The following is a 22,609-nucleotide window of genomic DNA, read 5'->3' as shown; positions in this document are numbered from 1 at the left end:
ACGGGTGGGCCTCCTGGTACGCAACAGCAGTAGATAATTCCCTCTCAAGGCAATCCAAAGTCACCCTCTGTTCTCTCTTATGCCCTGTGATCGAGGCCATCGCCTGCCCACGCAGGACCGTCTTGTAGGCTTCCCAGAGCATACCGGGGGAGTCCACCGTACCTTGATTTTCTAGGAAGTACTGCTTAGTGGTGTGCGTGAGGGCTGCCATGACAGGGGCCACCTGAAGGAAACCGGCGTGCAGCGGAAACATTCGTCTTCTGCCCACCTGGCGAAGGGAGTATGTTAAAAGGATTGGGGAAGGGTCTGAGATACCTCTTGGTCGTACTGTGACCTCCAACCAATCATTTTAGGGCGTCTGCAGACAACAGAAAATAGTCAATGCGCGTATGACAGGTGTGTACTGGGGATTAAAAAGTGAAGTTCGGGGGCGTGGCCAAGATGGCGACGGAGTAAGACGTGCCTGCGAGCTCCTCCGGCACCCCGAGCCATTCATAGCTTTGTTTAGCTGAATTGGGGCGATTTCAGCTCCGGAATTGAACTTCCTGGGGTCACTAAGGTGCCCTGAATGCGTTTGAGCCTTCTCCCGTCGAGCTACGACCTGGAACGGCGGACTTAGCCGAGGTGTCGAGGTGGTGACGCACGAGCGCTGGTGCGGCCTACAGAGCCTCGCCTGATTTGCACCGGCTCTTGGCACGAGGGAACTCTGGACCTCAGCAAGTTGTCTAGTGTAGCGCTTGCACTGCGGGACCCCCCGACTGGGATCGTCGCGAGCCCACCCGGCGCCCATGTGATCCATCTGGCTATCGGCGCCTGAGCGGAGTTGACGAGGAGGCGCCGACATGTCTAGCGGCTGCTGGACAGCGCAGAAGACTGTGAGAAGAAGAGGTGCCGTCTCGCCCCTAACCCCCTATGCCTTGGAGGCGATTCAACGGGCGTTGAGAGACACGGCGAGTGCTGCCTTCTGATCGCTTCGGCCTCCCGGTGCCTACGACGCAGAGACCGCGGAAGGTGTGAGGGAGCGCGGCCTGATATCTCGGGACGCTCCGGGAGGTCGCGAGGAGCCCAGAGGCTGGCTGAGGCGCCGCATCATGACGACGAGGAATCGCATGAATAGGCCAGGGAAGGACGGTCCTGGGAAAGGTCCGTCCGGATCGCCCCCCGGCTCTAGCAAGTCCCCGGCCAAGGACGACGGAGAGGGCCCAGTCACGAAGGCCTTTTTGATTGAACTTTTTGCGTCTATCAAGGACGATATCACAGAACTGAAGCCGCAGCTGGCCTCCGATCTACGTGAGGTCCGTCGAGATGTAGATGGCATCGGAGAACGGAGTGCGACCCTGGAGGACCATGATCTGGGCCTCACTGGTGACGTCCATCAGCTACAGCAGGACATGCTCCGGCTACGTGAGCAGAACTTAGATCTTCAGGCCCACTGCGAAGATTTGGAAAACCGGTTCCGTCGTAATAACATTCGAATCCGAGCGGTACCCTGGGAAGGAGAGGGTGAGAACTTGCGGGAGTATGTGGAGGCCTTGTTTCTGCAAATTCTGGCGGAGGACGACCTCACGGAGGTTCGCATGGACAGAGTACATCGGGTTGGGCTGCCGCGTGGCACGCGCTCGCCGCCGCCTGACATTCTGGTTTGTTTCCATAATTTTCAATTGAAGGAGAAAATCCTATGGAAAGCAAGGGACACCGACAACTTGCACTTTCGAGGGCACAACCCTCAGCTTTTTCAAGACCTGGCGGCTTCCACACTGCAAGAGCGACGGGACTTCCGCCCGATCACGGCTTTCCTGCGGGAGCGCGGGGTGTCCTACTCCTGGGGTCACCCCTTTCGGCTCATTTTCAGATGGCAGAACAGACTGGTGCAAGTGAGATCTCTGGCAGCCGCCAAGGAACTTCTGGGCATGGAGGAAGCAGCCGTGTCGGCGGGCGCTAGCGCCTCCCCGAGAAGACGTCGCCGTTCCCGCTCCCCAGCGTGGCAGAGAGTGGGCCGACATGGTGTGGCAGAGGGTCCGACTCCATCGGCGAGCCAAAGTGAGAGGGGAGAGGTTTTGGCTTCGGTGGCCCTGGTGACTGAGTCGAGCCGGGTGGACAGCTCTTCAGCAGCCTAGGCTCCCCCAACAGCGGGCCGTGGGGCCGGGGGGCTCTACCACCTCAGGTACTTTGAAGGACTGTGCTCCATTGGAGGGTTACCCCGACCCTGAATTCGAGGGGGGCATTACCCGGGTCTTCTACCCCCGACCTTTATGGTCATGTCCGACTTTCTTTGTTCTTTTTCTGGTTCTGAATCTCTCTTTTTTGTATATTGTTTTGAGGCTCCTTTGGATTGGGGAAGGATTGTTTTGGAACGGGCTCAGTGGTGGCAGCAGGGGATTTGGTATGAATGCGAGTGTGTTTGATTTGATTCTGGCATTATGGGGGGCACTGAATGGAGCGGGGGGGAGGGCACTGACTAAATGATGCCTGTTACGATAGGCTCCTGGAATGTTAAAGGCCTTAATTCTCCTCAAAAGCGTCAGAAAGTGTGGAAATATATTCTTGATCATCATTTGGATGTGGTGGGACTGCAGGAAACTCATTTGGCCCGTAAAGACGAATCTAGGCTTAAGCATAGGCAATACCCACTGATTTACAAATCCTCTGCCACTACTAAGCACCGGGGGGGGCACTTCTGTTCCGCTCTACACTTCAGTTTCAACCCATGGGGGTGCGAGATGACAAGGAGGGAAGATGGCTGATGGTGTAGGGGATGCTCCTTGGTAAGCTTTGCACGTGGGTGGTTATCTATGCACCAAATACGGGCCAGAATGGGTTCCTTGAGGCCTTCATGAGGGAGGTGGGGGACTTTGGGGAGGGAGCATTGATAGTAATGGGGGATTTCAATTTGGTTTGGGACAAAAGTCTTGATTGCTCACACCAACAAAGGACGGTGGCGGGTCTCTTCTCCCCTGAGTTGCGCGAGGCCTTGGACAGTCTAGGCCTTATTGATAGTTGGCGCGCCCTCCACCCCCACACTAGGGATTACACGTTCTATTCCCATGTTCACCACACGTATTCACATCTCGATCACATTTTTCTAAATCAGTCTTTGCAGGGGGACTTGCGTGAAAGTAGAATATTTCCGCTCTCTGTATCAGATCACAGTCTTTTGGCAACATGCTTGACTTGGGCCCCAGAGACGTCCCCACACCGCAAATGGTACTTCCCTATCTCCCTTACACGTGATGAGGAATCCTGCAAAAAACTTAGGGCAGCCATTGGCGAATTTTTGAAGTTCAACAAAGCTGGGGACACCTCGGTCTTCACCCAATGGGACGCCTTTAAGGCGACGACACGGGGCACGTGCATTGCGTTGAACTCCGCCCTGAACAAGCTTAGGCGCGAGGAAAGGGAGGCGCTGGAGGCGGAGCTGGCGACACTTGAAACTGCGCATAAACAGAATCCTTCTCGAAAGACTCTTCGCCCTCTTGCTGCGGTGCGGGGTAAACTCAGGACCCACTATAATAATCGGGCGGAGTATACCCTCTTGCGCCTACGGCGCCTCTCTTATGCTCAAGGCAATAAAGTGGGGAGGCATCTGGCTCGGCAGCTCCGTGATAAGCGTGAGAGGGAATATGTGGGTGGCATCCGGGCGCCCTCCAGCGCCTTGGAACATAGGGACGCGGTCAAGGCGGAGCTTTTCGGCGACTTTTATGCCGCCCTATACTCGGCAGATCACCTGGCACCTGCAGAGCAGCAGGAATACTTAGGGGCTTATCCACTTCCGCAGGTTTCCAAGGAATGGAATGACCTTCTGGAGGCCCCCTTCACTAGGGAGGAGGTGTTGTCCGCCATTAGGTCCCTTAAACTGCTCAAGGCGCCTGGCCCAGACGGCTTTACAGCTCCCTTCTATCAAACATTTGCTTCAGAGCTGGGGGATTTTTTGGTGACTCTTTTCAATGGCATGAGGGAGGCGGGCCAAACTACGGGCACCATGGCGGAAGCAATGATTTCGATTATTCCCAAAACCGGGAAGGATCCCTCTAAATGTGAGTCATACCGGCCCATAGCCCTGTTAAACGTGGATGCTAAATTGTACTCCTCTATCTTGGCTGCCCGGCTCCAGGACCTCATGCCTGCTCTTATTCACCCCGACCAATCGGGCTTCATAAAAGGTCGCCAGACCCACGACAACACCAGAAGGCTGATTCACCTGATCGAGAAGGCTAATCGCTTTTAGATCCCGGCGGTCTTGGTGGGCCTCGACAATGAAAAGGCATTCGATCGGGTGGATTGGAACTTCCTCTTTAGTACCTTGAAGGCCTTTGGTTTTTCACCCAAATTTATCGATATGCTTCGGGCCAACTACCATGGTCCACGCTCGAGGGTTATGGTGAATGGCCATGTTTCACCCTTCTTTGCACACTCCCGGGGTACGAGGCAGGGCTGCCCCCTATCTCCCCTACTCTTTGCGCTCAGCATCGAGCCTCTTGCCCTTAGGGTGCGGGAGGACCCGGATATTGTTGGTCTCCCCTTTTCGGGGGAGCAGCATAAAATATCCCTTTTTGCTGACGACGTTCTATTGTCACTAGCGGACCCGGGGAACTCCCTCCCACGGGTGCAGGAAGTGCTTTCTCAGTTCGAAGCGGTGGCGGGTTTTCGGGTCAATCCCGGCAAATCCTACATCCTCAATCTCACGCTGCCGCCCGCTGAGGTGGACCGCATCCGACCACTCACGCCCCTGTCGTGGTCTAGCTCCTCCATACAGTATCTTGGGGTCAGGCTGACCTCGTCTGTTGCTACCTTGTATGCGGCCAACTTCCCCCCCTGCTGACCCGGATACAGACCGAGCTTAATCGTTGGAAGCCCATGTTCATCTCTTGGATGGGTCGCGTACATGCCATTAAGATGACGATGCGCCCCAAGCTCTTGTACCTGTTCCAAGCACTCCCTATCACTTTGGAGGGGGATTTTTTTAGGCGTCTTAAATCCATGATTCTGCACTATATCTGGCAGGGAGGCCATGCTAGACTTTCCTTTCCTACGCTGCGTCGGCCTCTGAAGAAGGGTGGAGGACCCAAATGGAGTTGGAGAAGCACTGGTTACATATGGACAGGAGTGTGGCAGGAAGATCGATATGGGAGCTGGTTTGGAAGGCGAAGGGAGATCGGCCTCGTAACGCCTACATTAGCACTCCTACGAGTACCACTCTGAAGGTATGGGACTCGGTCTCTAGTGACAAGAGGTGGACCTCCTTCCCATACCCCTTCACGCCTATCTACTTTAACCCGGCCTTTCCGCCAGCCCTCGTTGAAGGCCCCTTTGACGGGTGGAGGGCGGGGGGTTGCCACGCACTCACACACTTGTTCCATGGGTATGAGCCGCTCACCTTCCACAATTGCATGCGTGATGAAAACAATGCTGGATTGGTATCTTTACCCGACCCGATTGAAAAAGATTTTTCCCTCTGCATCGGATAGGTGTTGGCGAGGCTGTGGTTTCCTTGGGGATTTTCGCCATATTTGGTGGGACTGCCCTGTCATACGCCCCTATTGGGGGGAGATACTGTCTCATATTAAAGATGTGTTGGGTTACCCGATTCCGGACTCCATAGGCTTCGTGCTCCTGGGTCTTCGGGACCCGCTTTTAGAGCATCAGACCAAGGCAGACAAACAAATCCTTTGGCTCTGCATAGGTGCGGCCAAGTTGACCTTGGCTGCGGCTTGGAAGAAGAAGGAGGCCCCTGCACTTTTCCTCTAGTTTGCTAAGTTGTGGAAGCTGTTGAGTGTGGAACGTATGGCTGATGTTTTCAGAGGTGACTTTAAGAATTTCACTTTCAGGTGGGGCCCGCTAGTCTGCTTCCTTTCTCGAGGTTTGCCATCGGCGGTCTGTCCACCCACCTTACGTGCACTACATTTGTTTCAGGTGGGAAGACTGTTTGAGTGAATGCCTGCTGCTGGACTGCCACCACTGGGGGGAGGGGGGTTGGTAGGTGGCTGGAGCCTTCGGGGGGGGATTTGGTTTGTTTGTTCAAGGGGGGTGGGTTTTTCCGTTATACCTCGCTGCAACGTCTTTCTCATGGCCAAGACACATGGAGGCGCAACTTGAACTGGTCGAATACGCCTCTGACTCGGACAGCTTTTGCCTGGTGCCAATGTGGGTTGATGCCCCTCCAGGGTTCTTCATTGGGCACGACGCTGTTGGCTGGCGGACTTTGAGACTTATCCTACCTAGGACTGTCACGCTGTACGAATCTCATCAAGGTTACTGCTACTTGGCCATGTGGAGTTAGCTCCTGCGAGGGCTCTTTTTGCATTACATATGTTTCCATCCTTTCTCTCTTCTGTTATTTCTTCCTTCCTGTACTCTCAATAAAAATATCTTTAACAAAAAAAAAAAAAGTGAAGTTCGTCTCTAGTGGGTGCCTGAACCTCCAGCCATCTGTTAGGCCCAGGGCCTCTACTAAACCAAGGAGACGTCGCCCACCCCGTGGTTCCGTCCTAGCAGGGGATCTATCTAGGGATCCATCAATGATGTCGTTAAAGTCGCCCCCTATCAGGAGTGTCGCAGCCGGTAGCGCTAGGGGAAATGTCGTGAGAGCTGTATGAGCTTGCGCGTGGAGTGCAGGGGGTACATACACAGACACCAGATTAAACATCCTTCCCTCTCTTTGGCAGGTTAGCGCTGCAAATCGGCCCTGGTCATCAACCCGAGTCTGGTGCACCAAAAAAGGGAATTTTTTTTTAATAAGTATCCCAGTCCCTCTTGAACCTAAGGAGAACTCAGCATGGGCCACCATTTTGTAGCCCCATCTGTCCATCGCTCGGGTCGCAGACCCCACCAGGTGTGTTTCTTGTAGGAATACCACCGCTGGTCCACATCGTTTCAGATACTGCAGCACAAGACCCCTCTTTACCTTGTCCCCCAAGCCACACACATTCCAGGTAAGCAAAGTAAGGGCTGGAAGAGGAGCCTGTAACTCCTGTGCTTTGGTCTTAGTCAGTATCGGCGGGGAAGCGAGTCAGACATTCCATATTGCAAATCTCCCGCAAAGCAAACATAGTGTAATAAAAAGCTGTCCTGTGATGAAAGTTACCGTCGAACCAAAGTACAACTTTTAAAAAAACAATGGGAACAACAGAATCAGTTGCAACCATACCCTTCCCACCTAAAAAATCATCCCCCCTCCCTGCCTCCCTGCTCAGCGAACTCCAAACTTCCCGCCACCCCAACACAGCAGAGCGCTCTCTCCCACCCATAGTTGCAATACTTGCGATCAGGGGAAAGAGTCCTATGAGTCGACAGCCAGTTCGGAGTCCTTCAGGTTCCCCCAGTCTAGAACAACAAATCCGCAGAGGAGACAAAATGAATGCTGCTACCCTCAATGCAAAGGAGTCATTATTGTATTGTCATGTTCACTCCTCCTCCGGGGTAAAGTCTTGTCAGGCATCTTGGCTATCAGGGCCTGGATTGTCTGGTGAGTCTTCTCCTTCTCGGCGGCGGTGCGGTTTAGGTCGTCGATCTTTTCTGTTCGTGGGACGCCATCCCTCCTACCAGTCCTGCGCTGCCTCTGGAGTATCAAAAAACCAGGTCTGTCCATTATCCATCACTCTCAGCTTCGCGGGGAAAAGCATTGAATAGGGCACCTCCTGCGCCCGGAGTCGTTTCTTTACCTCGAAGAAGCTCCGACGCCTCCTGGAGACAGCCACTGTGTAGTCCGGGAGGAAGGCGATGGTCGAGTTCTGAACCTGGATGGGGGGGGGAGATTCTTGCCGCCTGGAGAATGGCATCTCGGTCCCTGAAGTTAAAGAGGCGAGCCGGGACAGGTATCGGGGGGACCCCTGGCTTAGGCCTTCCCCCCGGGACCCAGTGGGCACGCTCCACAGAGAAGAAATGGGAGAGGCCCTTCGGCTGTAGCCTGGTCTTGATCAGGTCTTCGACGTAGAGATCCATAGCTTGGGATCCCTCCGATTCCTGAATACCTATAATCCGAACGTTGTTGCATCTTGCGCACACCTCCTGGTCGTCCAGCTTCTCCATAAGCATCTTGTTGTCCTTTTCGAGACGGGCCACTGACATTTGCAGGTCCAAAGTGTCCTGGACCAGAGATTTAGACACTATCTCTACCTCCTTCACCCTGTCCGCCATTTTGTGGAGGTCTGCACGCAGTAACGAAACGTCCGTTGAAATTGTGCCAACCGTCTCCTGGACGTTCTTCAGTGCTCTTATGACGTCCTCTAGTGTGATCTTCTTCCCTCCATCGGCCTCCTGTGACTTAGTCCGAGGTGGCGTAGTGCAGGGTCCCTTGTCGTAAGCATACTTGTCTAGCTTACTCTGGACGGTCTGGTTTCTGGGCCCCCTGCCCGCCATCCCGGCACAGGGGCAAGGATGTGTCGTAGTCACCAGAGGGATGACGATCGAAGCCGGTGTAGAGGCGGCTCAGGTCCTTGCGTTGATTATGTGCGCGCCTCCGTGCACCACGCCCTCGTCTCAGGCTGCAGGATCAATAGGGTCCCCGGCTGTACTGGCCCTGCAGGGCCGCTGGCAGCTTGACGACGGTTCTGATGGCTGTGGGCATCCCTGGGGAACCAGAACCGCTCAGTTGGATGCCGCTCGCATTCCAATGCAGGGGGATCCCCTCAGCGGACTCCTGTAATGTGGATAAGTGTGCGGATAGTAGGTTAAGGGCTGTTACGACTCCGGAGCTCCGAGACTCTGCGGCCATCTTCTCCGGCCAGTAGCCACGCCCCGTCATTTACACTTTTGACAAGATGAAAAAAGTCGTTTTTTAGGAACATAGGCAAAATGGGCAGGAGACTCGTTCTGTTGTTGTTCAATGAATTGGATAGGTGGGACGGAGCACACGTCTACACTTCTCCCTCTCCTGTTATGTTTCACCAGTTGGACTGCCATCAGAAGAATCCCACATAGTGTCAGTAAACATCTCATTTTGTATGCCTTTATATCTCTGAGCACCACCCGGACCATTGTTTCGGGCAAGAGTCTCAAACATGAAGAATCCCAATTGCATCGCCTCCTGCTTTTAAGGTCTGGCTGAGACAGGTACCGCTCTTCTTATTAGAGCACAAGTGGGTCTGTGCCAGAGGGACAATTGCAGATTTTTAAGTTCCCACTGCTGAGATCTGAAGACATTTGTTAAACAAATCTTGAATGACATATGGCTCCATCTCTGAATTGAGGAAATTATTAGTGAAATATAGACTTTTCTTTTGAAATGCTAACTCAAAAAGAAAGAGTATTGTGAAAGTGCATGCAAAGAGGTTACCAGGTTATCACTATACTTATCCTGTCTATATGTAAGGCTATGGAATGCTTTGCATTAGAGAAAAGTTGCAAAATAATTATGTGCAGTTGGAGAAACATCAGTTGGAAGGTAAGTGCCCCTGAGTTTGGAGGCATTTTATAGCTATTAGGTTAGGCTAAATTAGATTACCTGATATCTGTTGAGGTATTGGAATCATAGGCCTGCATGAATGAAAATCTAATAAAAATTTGATGCACATGATTTTTACTTTATATAATCTCACTATAGGGGTTCTAGTGGGAGGAATAATTACCATCTACTGTACCCCTCCATATGATATAAACTCACACAATGGGACCCGGATGGTAGATTCTAGCTACTCATCAAAATAACAATGGTGAGTGGGGAAGGGACAGACGCACACTTGAGTGAAGACGAGAACCCTCACTCACCCTAAGGTGACATGCTTCATCATTGGGCTTCTTCTTGCACACTGGGACCGCAAGGTACCTAGTGTGGGCTACAACTCCCCCATAAGAGAGGAGTGTGAGGTGTTTTATGTTATCCAGTATAGGGCAGAATGAGGGGCAGAGTGCAAAAAAATTATTTAAATTGTGAATTAAAACTTTCTCCTAGTTGACAGGGTCAATCCTTGATTTATGTCCCCAGTGGATAGATTAAAAAGGCTTAGTGAAAATAGGGATACAGATGTTCCCTATTAGGATGAGGTCAACATGTTTCTGCCTTAATAGACCAAAAAGTTTCTTAGCATTCTTCAGGACCGTTCGCTTTGTCACTCCGCTTAACTTATATGAAAAAATATATAAGAAAGTTAACATACCTTACTGGTTTGGAAATAGTCTGTGGTACCAGCTAGTAGTCAGGTCCAACCGGGATATAAAACCACACATCAAAACATGGTATGCATATTTACAGTCCGAATTTTGCAAAACACCAGTGTCTTTCTATATCAATGCAAAAAGAATATAATCACAATAATCAACAGTTGTTAGTATTGTGTCTCACCAATTGGAGACTACTAGTCAAATATCCACCTTCATAAATCCTTTAGTAGCAGGTCTCAGGACTCTAAAGGTATACAAATCCCAGTAAATCATTGTCAGACATGTCTATTCAGGACATCCTCTCCTCATTAAAACAGGATCTCTTTGTGTTGCTAATACAAGTCCAATGCCACAGTGCATATCAGAGCATGAAATAGTGCCTAACAAAATTGGAATGTAAGGGGCTTGTAGGAAACTGGCTCTATATATACTACACCAAAATGAGGTATAGTGTGTATAGAGTCCAGGTGACCCCAGAGGTAGGCAGAGGTTAAAGTTAGATAGAACCTTACACTCTATTTGTGGTAGACCAGTAAGGCAGTATCAGAAGACAGTGGTAAGCATTTGATGTACACACTCAGTCAGCAAATGAATTCACACACTCACAAACAGAACTCTGGGCCAATTGTTTTTGTATAAAAAATATACTGTTGTTTTGTTTTTAGAACCAAGCAAGTCTGGCACAGGTAAGCATTAAATACTTTTCAGTATTACGTTGCTGAATATAGGACAGTTTGAAAATGCAATAGAAATTGTACTTTGTTTGATTTACAGGGGATGGAGTTGGTTGCAACACTTAGCAAATGTAGTACATTGAAATGAATAGGCTTCTTCAGTAAATTACAGGTAAGTTACTTTTTACGTTACTTTTCTAACTCAGTGCTGGATACCTAGATTCAGCACTGGGACATTTCCTGCAAACAGGTAAGTAAATAGGTTTTGTTTATTCGTGCGATTTTTAAAGAATATTTTTAGATTTCAAAATTCCATCTTTTTGGAAGAAAATTGTCAATGTTATCCTATGGAGGAAAAACAGGTTATCGGTACACAGGTAAGTTATCGACTGTGGGAGTTAAGGTTCTGGGGTTAGATGCAGTGGTCCCCCAGGGTCAGTGATGCACTCTTGTTACACCCTCAGCTGCACTAGGGCGGCCGGGTGCAGAGTGTTGAGGCCCAATGTTATCCAATGGGGCATAGGGGGCCTCCGGTTGGTGGCTGCTGGGAAGCAGGCCACTAGGTTGTGGGAGCAAAACTCCTAGGGTTTAGGTCAGGGCAAATGGGGAAACACAACTAGCACAAAAGGTGCACACTCAGAGGCACTGGGGCGGCAGAGTGCAGAGTGCTGTTTCGACGTTAGGCACCCTGTTGTTTTCTGTGGAGAACCTCTGGTTTGCAAAAGCGCTGCTGGCAGTGAGACGAAGGACTTCTGGGGATGACCACCACTTTGAAGGCTAAGTTGGGAAGTTAAGGGTTTGTTAGGCACCGTTGGTTTGGGCACACAAGGCCGCTGGGTGTCGGTGCAGGGGTGCCTTTTGGGGTCAGATCTTCTTACCAGCTCCGGGTTGCGGTCAGGGGGACCTTCTGGATTTAGGCTGCAGGCGTCGGCTGGAGGCTTGAGGCAGGGCAGGGGTCACTGGATCTCGGGTCAGGATCACTGGAGTGACCTCCTCTTGGTGTTTTACCACTTGAGCTTGGGCCGGGTTCGGAGGGTGCAGAGTGGGCTGGATTTGCGGTCTCTGGCTGCTGCCAGAAGTTTCAGTTGAACAAATCCGGAGTTCACAGGAAAAGCAGTCTTTGGAAGTGAAGGCAGCAGGTCCTCCGGGAATTTCGAGGTTGCTAGCTGCAGGACACACTGGGATTTCGCAGGCGCAGGTTTGAGGGAAGACAGACCTGTGGGGCTGGGACCAAGTCAGTGGGCGTCTTACTCTTGTTACCGGGCTGCACGGCTGTTCGGTACTTCTTCTTTTCTTCTTGTCAATGCTGGATCTGAGGAAGCAAGGTTCAGGGTGCCCCCTAAATACTAGATTTAGGGGCGTTACAGGTAGGTAAAGGACAGGGAACAATGGGTCCCTTCCCTGGGGTGGGGACACCCCCATCATGCCACCCTCCAGTGGGAGGGGGCAGGTGCCTGTCCCTCGTTGGCTAGGTCCCCCATCCTCAATATGAGAGGGACTCAGAGTTGTGCTTCACCTCGCCTCCCCCACCTGAGGGGTGAAGTTGGCAGAGGTGTGCACACCTCTTTCCCTCACTTCTTTTTCCTGCCGGTTCTCCCACCCAAATTTGGGGGATATAACCAGTTGTGGACCAGTTGCTGGAAGCAGCAAATGGTCTGGAGAGGCTCACAAAGGCGGCATGCCTTTTAAGCTTCCCCTTCATGAACCCTGCCCAGCCTGGGGGAGGAGGCTTGGCACCTCGTCCCAGGATGTGCACTGTTTCAGGCCCCCGAGAGCAGAAGGCTCTCGACATAGGGGTCCAGAAACATGTCTGTTGGTGGCAGCCTAAGCAGCCACTCAGTCGGGTCCCAAGAAATTGGTCGAGTTTCAGAGGGCATCACTAAGATGCCCTCTGTTGTGCATTTTACATTAAATCCCACACTGGCATCAGTTTAGGTTTAATGTGCTGAGAAGTTTGATACCAAACTTCTCAGTCTTCAGTGTAGCCATTATGGTGTTGTGGAGTTCATAATGGCAAACTCCCAGCACCATATACTGTTAATGGCAGCGCTGCACTTACAATGCCTAAGAATGGACATGGGCACTGTAGGGATACAGGGCTCATGCATCTGTACCCTCACCTCTGGTATAGTGCACCCTGCCAAAGGGGTGACTGATCTATTCCAGGGCAGTGGTTTGTGGGTATGGTACACAGAGATGTGTGCCACATCGACTCTTCACTGTGTTCTGCACCAAGGCACGCAGCCTGCAAAGACAGTGTGTGTGTGTCAGGGTACAAGACCTCTAAGGGTAGCACAATAAGTGCTTCAGCCCTTAGAGGCCTTCTCTGGTCACAGTGCCCAGGGCACCTGAGGTACCAGTAACCAGGGGCTGACATGAGGCCAGAGATGCCAATTGAGTTTAGGCTTCAATGCAATTTTAGGGAAGGAACACAGGCCCTGGGTACCTGATTAGCAGGAGCCCAGGGCACACTCAGTCAAAGAACATCAGCAATTCAGCAAATGTGTGGGCATACCATGCAAAAAAGAGGGCACTTTCTCACAGGGCTTTGTTCAAGTTTCACGACAACCACAAGCTCTCTACCTATGAATATACTCATGATACATGTTGATGATGTAACATCAGGTCTCGATAATGGATTATAATTTATCACCCACTATTGTATGACTGCATAAACACTCTCAATACAAGAAACTTGAACAAAGCCCCTTAAATTCCAATTAGGTATTGCTAACCTGTCAATGTGTAACCAGTAATCCCTAGTTAAGGCAAAGACCACAAAGTCTAGGTTCGCCTAATGTTGAGATGGAAATGATCTCTACATGGTAACGACATGGTAAAGTCGTATATCCCCGCCCTGAGTGCTCAAATGTACTGTCTGGATCTTTATTCCTCACTGTCATGTCATAGGCGAACAATCATCATGAATGTGCTCCATGACATAGACCTGTTTTAGGGATTGTGGTCTTTTTTGACCAGGAGAGGTGCCCAATGCGTTACCCTCACTGTGGTTGGAGGCTACAACCTTCACCAGGAGTTAAGCAGGACAAGAGCAGTGGAGGCAACCTACCGTGTAGTAATCAGTAGTAGTGAGCAGAACCGTTTTCCCTGGGTCACTGGAATGAGGCCTACAGACTCACTCACCTTTTAAAAGTTCAGCTGCTGTGTGCTTAACTCACCCTTGGCCTACACCAGGTACATGTGGAGTGCTCTATAGTGCAGGAGTAGTGACTCTGCATGGGTGTATGTGTGCCTGGGAAGGGTAGAGTACAGGGGTAGAGCAGAACTGTGTAGTACATGTGGGATTAGTGCATGTGCAGAGTGTATGTATGCTTTTAGGGATGCATGACATGGCAGATGTAGTGCTGCTCACTGTGTGCATAATGAAAGCATATGCAGGGTAAATACGTGCTTACGTGACGTACATTACAGGAAGTGTGGGGTATTGTGTAGCACAAACATGGTGAGTGTATGTGTGCTGGTAGTGTTTGTGTTTGTAAATAACAGGTCCTGCTTAAATGAAAAAAAGCTTCAGTGCTGAACAGCGCACACCAATTGAGTGTGTGTACTGAATGCATCTGTACATTTAAGGGTACAATGCATAGAGGTAACAGTGCTGGACCCAAAGTGTGCTGTGAATATACACTATCTGAATGTGCCTGCAATGGCGCATTGTATGGAGGACCCTAGGTTCTGTTTTGGGAAACCCAGGCCTACCCGATGAAGTCATGAGGTGGAGAGAATTGCTGCTTTCTGTGAACTGGGTGGGGACACACAGGAAGGAAAAAGAAGAGAATCTTCTTACAATTCGAAAGACTTCTCTTTGATTCATTGTTTTCTCACAAGGAAGGGGCCTGTATACATCTTAGGAAGTGAGATTAGGCTGATAAGGGAATCATAAAGAGTTGGGCTGGGGGCTGGGATATAACCTTTTGGTGCGCATGTCACTGTGGCTGATATCCAGATATGAACTCTGGTCACTCCCATGATTGTGGACAATCAGCTTCAAAGTCCTGCCTGCTGTGACAAACATCTTCAATAAAGAAAGAAGAAAAGGAGAAGTGCCCACTTAAAAAAAAAAGTAGAACCCCAACATAAAATTTCAAAGACCCAGTCTCTAAATCATATTTGGTGTCTGGAAAAGGACTTTAATAAGGGGAGGTTGAGTCCCCAAAAATGTGTCAACTACCAAGCAGTCAGACAAGCTGAATGAGAATGGGAAGCTCAGCAAGACTTCTGTCTGTGACCAGGACCGGGGCCAAGGCCTGCTAGTCTCCCTGCTGGGTGAAGGCACATCACCCAAGAAAATCAAGATAACCTGCCTTGGAGCTTGGAGCCCCAATGACTGCCTGCTTGCCAAGACCAGTGCGCCCTGTGAGGATGAGGAGAGCACTTGAGAGAGCAAGGTCCAATTCAGAGCTCTACCTTGAGGACTCCCTGTGCGAGGTGTGACGATTTGGCTAGGCAACGATTGGTCTATTCACTGTGTAGCAGGATTGTTTTCTGTGATTCCCGTATGCCATGAGGGGTCCATTGTAGACTGAGCTGTGTGTTGAGCACTGTGTGGGTCTTACTACACTCATATCGCCATTATCTGGTGAACTCATATGCCCAAGCAGGTCACTGTTAAAGTTACACTTCAAAGAGTGCCAAAACTTGTGACTGTCTGGCCTGAGGAGCTTGTCAGGGCGAGCCTGTGCTCTTATAACCACATACAGAAGCAACCGCATATGCCAGAAGGGGATGCCGGTACCAACATTGCCAAAGGATTCGGGCTGCCCTTCTAAGAAGTGACTGAGGCTAAGATTTGTGGCTGGAAGAGCACTGCAAGGGAACAGCCCTCAACTCACTGCCTTGGACTACCGGAGACGCCATGGACTACGTTACATCCTTGCTGGCTCCATTTGGGAGCTGAAGAAAGGATTACCCCCATTGAGCAAAAGTCAACTTATGTGTCTACACAAGTAGGAAGATGTTCCGACATCTGAGAGACCTCCAGTAGCATTGCTCTGGAAAGAAAGCCTGTGCTGCCGAGTGCTTCTGCGTGGATCGCAAGCAGCCCGACTTCTCCAAACTGAGCAGGACTTGCGAGTGCATGTTCAAGGCACCTGCAGCATCGCTGAACTCTTCTGTGCTGTGAGAGGGGCTAAGACGTGAACTGGGCAAGTTGGGCCTCGGGGGATTCGCTGCTAACGGTGCTGTGGCACCAAAGACACTTTTGGCTAAATTCCTAAAGAGTGAAAGGAAGAACTCTTGAGTACGGCCTAATAGTTTGCATTACCTGATGCGTCCAGACATGAAAGGAAAATAACCCTAAACATGTTACACAAAGGATGACTGGGCAGGAATTCGCCTAACAACTACTAAAGCTACGACTTCAAAGGGGATTGTGTTGTTGTTTCAGAAAGTCTTACTATGTTGCTTGAGTGGAGTTAGAAATAAAATACTACTTTTCTTCTAAAAGCAAGTATTTGGCTGAATATTTTTTGTACTGTTTGCACTGTGAGTCGCATCCACTAACCTGTATCTACATCCCCCCCGAGGGAACGCTGACTGCTTGACCACAGCTGCCACTGAGAGCCAAGTTCAGAGGGGTACTTTGAGCAGATGAGCAGGATTCATAGTAGTTCGGGCCCTGGCACATCAGTAGTAAAAGGCCTTAACCACCACAGTTAGGCCCAGTAGCCCCTGCGTACCCCGTGGCCCTCTGCCAGGGGATCTGACACCTTAAAACAAGGAAACTTTTTTTTGTATTTGTAAGTCCCTGAAATCCACTCTGTAGTCCTTCTAAGGGTCATATTTGCATCTTACTCTTCAGAAAGCTCTAGGCTAACTCAGTCCTGTCGTGCATTATACTTAATTGTGCCAAAAATGTGAAGGCAAATTAGAACACCTATCTTAAGAAAGTTCCTATGACAGCTTTGGTGAGCGCAAAGGAGTACCACAAATCAAAGAACAAAAAGAACATAATCTTCCATTAGCACCTCAGAAATACAAATGTTTTCCAACTTAACTTTGGATTCATGCATTGGACTCGATGACTATGTTTCCGGACTCAGAAGAAAAGTGGCATATATTGCTAAAAATTAGAGTCAGGTCTTTCGATTGCTGGACATCTGTGGGAACAGCTGCTCTTAAAAAAGTCACTGTTGCAATGGAATTTTAATTGAGGCAGTAACTGATCCTGTGAGCATGCACAAGGCATACGCACAAAAATATTAATTTATGATGAAGTACGCTTAGCTGTACATTATATGGATATTACAAGTCACAGAGGGGTTTCATGCAGTGCCTAATTTGAGCAGGAGCATTCAGGTGCTGAGCACCTGCACTTTTTTCACAGGGCCGGGGCTACAATTTCTGACCCTGCAGGTGGTGGTCTCAATATTAATTGTTCAAATTCAAAATAAAAAGAATAACATACATTGCATGGTTTCTGGCTGGTAAATGTTCATAGACAGGCCAGCATACGGCCATCCAGGTAGGCATGATTGTGTATCACCAAGTTAGTGATGATGTCATCTCGCCGATCACAAATCCAAGAAGTCATCGACAAACTATGTCTTGCATTCCATTCCCAGAGTCTGCTGCACCATGCCACTGCCTGAGCCTAAGCCTCCCATTGGATAATTGTAGCTGGTGGCTGGCTCAAGACGGAGTTGAGGCAAGGAAGCTGCGAGAGGGTATTTGGAACTTGGGAGTGAGGGCTCTTGAGGAAAAATAAACGAAAGTAAGTGTGAACTTTCCACTTGCTGTGTAGCCAGAGTAGCATATCCTGCAGCCCAGCATTGCTGCTATCCTCAACGTGCTCGATGCGGCTGTGGCCCAACACAACTTTTATGCGCCATGCCGTCACCTGTAGAATCTGTGCGCTGCACCCCAGCATGGTAATTGCTGAGCGTGCATGAGTCCAGTAGGCACCACAGCCATACTTACCGGCATTGGCAGCATTACGGCTGGGGACAATGCCTGTGCTGCTGCAGGCAGGGTCACAGCAAGCTGAACAGTGGATGCCAATGCCGTCGCCTTCCGGGTACCTACTAATTACAGGCAGCACTAGTAGTGACATCACCTGCTGTGCTCGAGCAGCTACCTGTTCTGCAAATAACCCAGTTATACTGCACTGATTAATATATGCAAAAAAAGAATTTTCATTTAGTGTATATTTTGTTTTTGCACTCGGTGTAGGTAAGAAAGTAAAACACATGTAATCTTCCTCTTCTTTAGGAAAGACAACAGGAAAACACAGAGTTCAAAATAGCAAGGACATGTAAAGGCTGATGACAAGGGTCACAGGCAGCAGCAGTGTTATAGATGAGAGAGAGAGACCAGGAGTCAAGAGGAGAAAGAAACAACACGAGAGGAGAGAGATAAGACGGAGCTAAGTAGAAGAAAAGGAGAGCAAATTAGATACAAAGATAAAGCAGCCATGATGTGAAGAAAAGAGCATTACGAGGAGATAAGATAGAATGAAAGGATGTAGAGGACAGGACAGGGGAAAAAAGCAGATAAATGATAAAACAGAGACACAGCTAATCACTGCTAGAAGAGTGATCGTAAAGAGCCAAGATCGAGGGGAGAGAGCGCAGAGCATGGATAAAAGTGAAGAGGAAAAAGGGCAGGGGTAGAATGAATAGAGGGCAAATCAGAAATGCAGGGAGTCAGGTAACACACCAGGTGTGACAAAGATGATAGAAAACAATTAGAGAGGTTAGAAGATAGACTCTTAGAGCAAAGACGTAGGGGACAGACACTAGATCATGGTTAGAAGATAGATGCTGAGGCAGTCTGAGTGTTGAAAGTGGGGCTCAATGGAGGAAGAAGTGAGCTGTGGCTTCCTTGGCAAAGTTTTCAGCACCAGCACTTCTTTTTTTTTTACAAATTAAGCACTGGTTCCATGACCAGTCAGAGGAACATGGCATGACGTGCAATATCTTTAAAACATACTACAGAGAGTTTTTTTTTATTATACAAGGGGATATTGTCACTTTTCTTCCAAATCTACAAATCACTTAAATATTTGATGTATTTCTCCTTCACATTAAAGACTATATTTGCAGACAAGAAGAATAAAAGTGGGTCTAATGCAGAGGTCTTCAAACTTTTTGATGCCGAGACCCCCTTGTAAAACCTTTTTAGGCGTAAGGACCCCCTTCCGACAAAAGTTTCTAGAAACTGGTACTCCTCATCATCAACTTTTGGCAACCATAAATGCGCCTGTTAGACCTCATCACATCCCTCCATCATTCATCCACCCACACTTTCACACATCCATCAATCCACCCTTTCATCCTTCCATCCATACATCCATCCTTCATCCATCCACTTTTTCATCCTTCCATCCATACATCCATCCTTTACCCATCCACCCTTCCTTCCATCCACCCATCATTCATCCACCCACCTTTTCACACATCCATCCATCATTCATCCATGAAACCTTTTATCCATTCATACAACCATCCACCCTTTCATCTTCCCATCCTTCATCCACCCACCCTTTCATACATCCATGTTTTTCACACCTCGGTGTGAATTAGGCCTCCGCCGTGAGCACCCTCAGCCCAATGCCAGGAACTGCACTCTGCAGAATCTGCGACCCCCTTCCCAGGACTCCACGACCCCCCTGGGGGTCGCGCCCCACAGATTGAAGACCGCTGGTCTAATGTGAAATCAAACACATAAAAAGTAGTTTGCTATTTGTTGTAAATGTTGTAAATGTATATTAGGAACAGTTTAATGTAACCCAGATTCTAAACAAAGGCTGTGACTCAGAATGTACAGAAAAAGGCAGAGAGATTTTATGTGTACTCGCCTATTTGTCTGCAAAAAATAAATATGTTGCCATAAATGTCTCCTTTCTGCTGATCATTGATTGTTTCAGAAAAACAGACCATATGAAAAGAAAGTACTTTTTCGTGCATTGTGTAATCAATTATGCTCATCACCTGCTTTTCAAGTTGGCTACTATCTCTATAATCAAGAGGCAAATAAAATCACAATTTTTTCGACAATTTGAAGTTAGAATAATTCCAGGAACATATACACATGATCTAAATTAAAGTACATAGGCTCCATGTGTCAGTGACGGTAGAACCATAGCTCTGCTCCTGGTACCTGGTACCTGTTATACAAGATGTACACACCCTGCTTTGAAAATTTGTTGTCAGTGTCAGTGCCCAAGCACCAGCAAGATTTGCATGGCATCTATCTACCCAACCTGTCAAACCTAGGTCGGTGCTGTTGGAAGTAGCTCTTATCATTACAGTATAGCCTGAATGGCTTTTGACTGTAGATATTGTCAGATGCCGCTATGTCTCTGCAGACCTCTGCAGTGATCCAAATTTAGCGTATCCGAGTGGCCTGCCTGCAGAGATCGGAGGTGTGTCCCATGAGGCTAACTGTGAGGGAGAGTCTACTTCACAACAATTATCCCTGTAACGTGGATCCCTGGAGATCCCCCTGCCACACTCATGCCTCAGCAGATGCTGTTTGGATATCACTGGAGCCCACTGTCTGGCTAAATGCTGGACACGTGGGATACCTTTAGGAGTTTAAATCCTGGCTTATCATGAAGGGTAAATTGGCATTCACCTGGGGGGGGCAAGGAGGAAAAGGGCAGGAGCATAGCTTTGTCAGAGAAATTCAGGGGCTGTGTATCTCAGATATCCCAACTAAAAAAAGAGTGGCCTGCAAAGTGGATGGTGAGATGACCAGTCGCATCCAGCATGACTCACAGGTGGGCGGGCGGGGGCATGTGCGGGGAGTGGGGGTTAATTTTAATACAAAAAAAACTTTTTAAAACTTACCTTCGTCTCCGCTCCCGAACTCCCGCGTCGGTCTCCTACTGTCTCTCTGCTCACAGGAAGCAGAAAGGCAGCCTCCCTCTCCTCCCCTAAGCCAATCACAAAGCTGCAATGGCAACGTTGTGATTAGCTAGGACGCCGTCTGTACAGGCATCTATGGGGAGGCCGTTTTCTCCATGCAGGCTGCATGTAGCCTACATGGAGAAAATGGCAGAGTGCTTATGACTGATTTGGTAGGCCCTGGGGTCGACTAAACAGTCAGCACTCACAACATTGGGCTACCAACTAATCCCCAACCTGACCACCCACCCTCCCCCAACCACACCCTTCTTCTGCTTTCTGTCAGTGTGAGAAGCAGAAACGTAAAATGGTATTTATACAATTTTACGTTTCTGCTTCTCACACTGCGAGAAATCAGTGGAGCGACGCTCCAACGCCCACATGGAGGAGCCGCCCCTGGAGATGACAAGGTTTGGGAAGAACTGTTTCCATGAGGAACACGGTAAATACTGATTTGCAGTAGGTTGGCCTCTCTAGAGTGGCATAGTGGTTTAGAATGCTATCCTGAGCGATTGCCACTGGTTAGACAATTTGCAAGCATTCATCCCATCACCTTTTCAGTGTTTGATTGCCAGGAGTATGCCTGGCAAGTTGAGAATGGAGCAGCTTTCAAAGCCTACTACTGCCAATGTTGGCAAATTCCCAAAAATAGTACATTTACACCCATTCACTGAACACTTCAATAGGTGTAGAGTATTAATTTTGTTGGTAAACCAGTCTATATCTATCTATCTATCTATCTATCTATCTATCTATCTATCTATCTATCTATCTATCTATCTATCTATCTATCTATCTATCTATCTATCTATCTATCTATCTATCTATCTATCTATCTATCTATCTATCTATCTATCTATCTATATATCTATCTATCTATCTATCTACATATATATATATATATATATATGTATATATATATATATTCACTAAAAAAAACATAGGTTTTACACACGTTATAGTTAGGAAATAGCATTTGAAAAACCTATGAAATTCACTGAAAAAACCCTAGGTTTTACACACGTTATGGTTAGGAAGTAGCATTTAAAAAACCTATGATATTCACTGAAAAAACACCAGTTATAGTTAGCTGGAAATTTTACTGACATAAAACCAATGAAATTCCATGTTATAGTTAGTTGGACTCACTATAACTTGCGCGTGTAATGCACTGCTGATGACATCACATATTACATCACTCATGACATGATCAGTGACATCACTCATGACATCACTGATGACACCATACTTGTGACAGAGTGATAGACCTCCTTTCAGTGTAAAGTAACCCTTGAAACACATATTCAAAAATTGAAACTAACATTTTCAAAAAAGTGGATATACCCACACCAGTTACAACAACCAATTCAGTAATTCCACCATCTATATACACGTCCACTCATTCACCAACAGTTCTATATAGTCACTCGTACATATACTCACTCATCGTATGTAGTGATACATCTATACATCCTGTTACACACCGACAGTCATCCAAAAGTTACTCACACACATATTCACACATGCAAATAAACTAATAAACATCTATTTATTTACATATACAGATATACACACACTACCACCTTACTTCTAAGGAAACTTACACATACTTACTCTCTTAAACAATCACTTATAGAAACACATACTTATTTAAACAGGAACTCTTTCAATCTCTCAGTCTCACATATACTGACTTATATATATCAATACTCACATATACTAAATTAAAACATATGTCGTTACTGATAAAGACACTAATGAGGCAGGCATTCACTCACTAACACACACATAACACACTCATCCACCCATACAGTCCTGCACATATGCTGTCTTCAAAAAACATACAAACAGTGAGTCAGTCATTGATGCATCTATATGATAAGTAACACCCCCACCAAACCATACAGACACTCATACTGATACTAAAAAAACATCTAATAACCCATATACACACACATGTAGCTACTCACCAAC

General features: G+C 48.3%; 1 protein-coding gene across 1 annotated transcript in view; it reads left to right on the top strand.

Annotated features, from left to right (window-relative positions):
* Positions 1-22,609, top strand: part of LOC147727732 (sulfotransferase 6B1-like) — a 467,748-nt gene that overhangs the window by 15,734 nt on the left and 429,405 nt on the right. The gene's annotated exons all lie outside the window — the stretch shown is intronic.

Source organism: Lissotriton vulgaris, chromosome 3_1 (genome assembly GCF_964263255.1).
Source record: "Lissotriton vulgaris chromosome 3_1, aLisVul1.2, whole genome shotgun sequence".
NCBI lineage: Eukaryota > Metazoa > Chordata > Amphibia > Caudata > Salamandridae > Lissotriton > Lissotriton vulgaris.
This window is presented reverse-complemented; position numbering and strand designations above follow the sequence as displayed.